The sequence below is a fragment of the Trachymyrmex septentrionalis genome, unplaced genomic scaffold, assembly GCF_001594115.1.
Source record: "Trachymyrmex septentrionalis isolate Tsep2-gDNA-1 unplaced genomic scaffold, Tsep1.0 scaffold11, whole genome shotgun sequence".
Lineage (NCBI taxonomy): Eukaryota > Metazoa > Arthropoda > Insecta > Hymenoptera > Formicidae > Trachymyrmex > Trachymyrmex septentrionalis.
This window is the reverse complement of record NW_017304228.1, coordinates 3,045,090-3,050,487: the sequence shown is the minus strand read 5'-3', so window position 1 is coordinate 3,050,487 and position 5,398 is coordinate 3,045,090.

Below are 5,398 nucleotides of genomic sequence, written 5' to 3'. Positions count from 1 at the left end.
GCATAAATGATACCCGCTTTCTTTTATATATTATTTTTATAATATTTTTACTTTCGCGATTCAATGCAGAATAGGAAACAATGAAAATAATCTCTATTACAATATATACAAATGCAAAAATTAAATTAAATTAGGGCTGAATTTACAATAAAATTATTATTATGTGGCTTGCAAAAAATAAACGTTAAAATTAAAACGTTTGATAAAATAGAGTAAGTTCAAATAATATCGTATCAATTCCTATTACTGACTTTCAATTTTCCGTTTATATTTTTTATCCTATTTTATTATTTACGTCAGAGAGCATTTCATATTATAAACGAGATGGAAGAAAATTGAAATGTTTTATCAACTCTGACAAAATGTATGTAATAATCATGCAAGAATTATTTTTGTTTCCTTTCAAAAAATCTGTTAAAAACATTAACTATAGATTAATTTTACAAAATAATTTTGTATATTAAATTTAAAGCAATATGATTATTGATTAATTGAAAGAATTCATGAATTTAAGAAACAAAATTATAATCACCAACAGAGTCAATATATTAGTATTGAAATTGCCGATAATATTAAGGGGATTTTAAAGTGAAGCCCGAACTTCGATGAGATCGCTATTTTACCGATAAATGCGACACATCGATATATCTTTATAGGGTGAATCATTACATCCTTGTTGTTTGCTTACGTAAAACAAAGATGGAACGATTCACTGTGTTACACAATGTCTAACTATGTTCATGCTGGAAAGCAACCACATACTACTACATCAATATCGCACTCACACATACGTACAAATTTTCTAACTAATTAATCTTTCATATTAAGTATCTAAATCTAATACCAAGTACTCAACATTGATTGTTCATGTAATAGTTCAAACCAAAATTGTTTCATACAAAGTATAAAACTCGTATATAAAGCGAACATTATTACGAGTCACTGTTAAAAGTCTGTAACAAAACTGTAATTTTTTAACTTTTTTTCGTTTTTGGCATAAAATCGACCGGTTTGGACTACATTATCATTTATATTTTAATTATGGAGAAAGATTTTTTAATCTGTAAAGGCAGTTAGAAAAATACTTTATGTTTGAAAAAATTGATAAAACAGATTCACTTTAGAATTCCCTTAAGTTATAAATTTTTCTTTATTTTAAAACCATTTTGTCTGTTAACCAATCTCGCTGCGTCGTTATGATTTCGAACGTTTCTCGACTAAAAAATAGCATTTAAATTCCTACGCTTGGATACCGCCTAGGGATAGCACTCGACGTATCCATAAACTTTTTACGACACCTTTTCCGACACAAAATGGCTCGGAAATCACGTATCATATTTTGTGAGCGATGCCCCGTGAGATGACAGATAAAATCTTCGTATTTTTATATGTAACATGCTTTATATATAAATGTCCTATACGAATAAAACTCAAACTTACAAAGACGTTAAAAAGATTTTTGTTCCGCAAAAAATATATTTTATTTAATAATTTTATTTGCTTCTACAGACCCTGTATACATTGCAATGTACATCTAATTTGAAGACATTATTCGCTGAAATTATTCAGTTCTACATCATCTGAGATCAGATGTAGCATACATGATGTATATGTTAAAATAATAATCAAAATTAAAAAAAATTAATTAGTATGAATTTAAATGCCATTGAATTGAATTTAAAAAAATGTTAATATGGTTCCAATAAAATCAGACGTGAAGTGAATAACTTACTTTAATGATTTAAAAAAAACAAAGTTAATATTTAGAGTAGGAATGAAAATAAAACTTGTTTGTCTTGTACCTAAAATATATTTTTCTAAAGTAAAATACGCAATTCTTTCTTATACATTGAAAAATATTATATTTACATGTAATCTACATATATATACGTATAGAAGTATCGCACATTTCTATGCAGTTTCCACTTATGCAGTTTTCCATAATGTACATATATAGATATATCATGGTGGAGTAGAAATATTTTCTTCCTTTCTCTTTCTTTAAAATTAAATTTTATCTTACATCACAAAAATTGAAAATTTGTTATTTTTTTTCAACAGAAATTAAAAAATTATTTATAGCATAAGTCTTGAAATAACAATAATGCACGCAGCAACATATCCTTTCACTTTCTTTCTTTTTTTAATACTACGTTTTAAACACATTAAAATATTTTTAACATTTAACATGTCTCTTTCGTACTTCCGAGCTACATAGATCTCTGATGGTTAAGAGTTGGCAGGAAATCGATATCTAATCTCTATTTCAAGAGTGTCATGTCTCTTAAATGGATTCCAAACAAACTTTGAATATTTGCTAAACATTAATTAACATTTAACATGCCCTTTTACTATTTTAACGTTTAACAGTTCACGGTAAAAATAAAACCATTATAGTTATATCAGTCATTACATATAGGTGTATAAAAGGTTAAAAAAATTGTTTTTATGAAACATTTATATATAAAAAAAAAGAGGAATTTAAGCATAAATTTTAAAACCCTTTTTAACAGTATAATTCTTGGCAAACTGATTTTCTATAACATCAATTTTCATCGATATGTACATCACGTAACAAATAAAATTTTGCTGAACTGCATTGACCTAGTTGATTAAAAATTTATCGAAAACAACAGGTCACTCAAATTGCCTACGAATACTTCATCCAATAAAAGCAATAAAAAATATATTGAGAAAAAAATACCAAATATGGAGTAGACACACCATTTACATTTTATTTTATTAAACATTTGTTTTTTAATTTAACCGCTGAATATTTGTTTATTTGAAATTGTTGTATCGTCTATATATGTGAAAAATATTTATTAGATTTGAAAGATATATATTGGTAAAATATACGAAATTCTATAAAAATATCAAATATTAAAAATATTCAAAATTGACAAATTTACACCTGAAAAAAAAAGAATTTAAACATAAAATATTTTTAAAATTTTACAAATTTTAGTTTTCGTTATGTATTAAAATATTACGTTATTATAAAATAAGTTATAAATTCTAATCGGCATTAAAGATAATATGAATATTAAAACGAATATTAAACATTATCAAATTTTCGAAATTTTGTAACTAAACTAGGCATAAAAAGATATCTTCAGAAAATAATCTGTACAATAACAAAAATAACCAGAACATCGTTTAGTATTAATAAATTTTCATTTGACCTAATTTAGTAACATTTAATATAGTTAGCGTACAAGTTCTGTTTATAAAATATTATAATATTTTATGTTAACAATGTGTCCCACATTTGATATTTTTATTTTACGTTGCTGTGGCACAACTTGTAAGGATCTATTATTCTTTTATTCTTTTATTAAAATATTATATGAAGCAGCTCAGTAAATAATCAGAAATTTAGATCAGTATGTTTTATCGTAACCATAGTTATAATAATTAACGATAACACAAAATTGATGAATATAATTCATCACAAGTAATCATGCCAATAAGAGCCGATACATGCTGTTAGTGTGTATATATTTATTCAAGTATATATAAAAGATTAATTACGTAAACGTTTCGATCCTTTCTTTAGGATCATTTTCAATGCTATTCAAATTAACGTTTTCGTCACAAATATCAAGAATTAAGAATTAAAACTAGTCGCTTTTTTATATTATATAGTTTCTACAGATTATCAATAGATTAAGCCGTAATGCGTTCCTTCGTCCAACATAGATCTCCATAAAATTGACAGATCAACTAAATAATAAATTAATTACATATATAAGTAAGTAAAGTATAGGTTATATTTTAACAAATTTATATATGTTAAGTTATGTTAGACTGTTGTTGTCCGTTCGACATGTGGATCTCGTGTAAGGATACGATAAACAATCGATGTGTTTTTTGGGCGAAATAATTGCTGTGGAGAGGGAGAAAATCTCACGTTGTAAATAATATATCTGTGCAGAATCTAACAAATTAGTATCATTTTTTAAATCTATCTTTTATATATATACTTGAATAAATACATACACACCAACAGCATGTGTCGGCTTTAATTGGCATGATTGATGAACTTGTGAATAATTTTTTATTCGCTAGAGTCTAGATCTCATATTATGATGAATATAATTATATGATAAATATTTAGGCTTTCTGGCATTATTTATCGTCAACATCATCAATTAACAATGAGGTATTATAAAATTAGTGAATATAATTATACAATTAATTATATTGCAATAGTATCATATGAATACTCCTAGTTTTAGATAAAAATATACATAATCTTTAGTATATAAGTAATAAATCAGTCAAAATATATTTATGCAGAATGAAGAGTTTGAACGAATAATCAAAAAATTCACATTGCTATCGAAAATATAAAATGTACTGAATATATTTAAAAACAATTTAAAAAAATGTAACATACATGTTCTAGATTTTTAGAATTTAAACAACTGATAAACAACAGTTAAAAGAAAATTTATTTTATATTTTCGATAGGAACGAGATTAATTCTATTCCGTTTTAAGTTTAATTCTGCATATTATTGTAGCTTTATGTAAGATAGGCGCATTAGCAATAAATGAATTTATTTGTATTTATAAAACATATAAATTTATAATTAAAAAATTATAGTTTGCTTACACAAGAATCATAAAAACAGATAAAAGTAAAATAAAATATGTTCTATTTTTTGTTGTATTTTTTTTTGAGATATTATATACGCGAGCAAGTTTTTTAGTTATTATATAACTTAAATCAATTAATTTATTGGATTAGTATTAATTTTTTCAGTTACTTCGAAATCTCTCTTGCGTTATTTTCGTCATTTTGTACAAATATATTTTTTTAGAAATTATCTAAAAATAAATAAATTGATAACTTTAATTTAACTCAATTGCCGATGCGTCTACCATAATATATAATACTTTTTAAATCGGAAGCGATATGAATGGCAGAAGTCTACCCAGAAGAGTAAGACTTATATTGGTCAAAGCCATAACAGTTACCTTTACAACTCTGCACCCTGTAGACAATAATACACCGTGTATAACAATACACACAACATACAAACATGTATGCGAAGCAGTCAAATTCTTCGACTAAATTAGGAACGATATCTTTCGATATGATAATAACTATCGAAATATTTGATACAGCTCAGCGTTGTGCGATATAAATAAATATAATCGAATACAAATATTCTAGAATAATAATAAACTAGACTAATATATAAATATTGTATAAAATATATAATTACATTGTTGCTTTATATTTAATATTTTTTAGAACATCAGTTATCTATCGGATCAGTCTATTTACATTTATGAGATACGCGTTCTTAACTTTCGAGACCTTGCATTTATATATATATATATAATTATAAAATTAAACGTCACAATGCAAAAAATAAATAAAAATA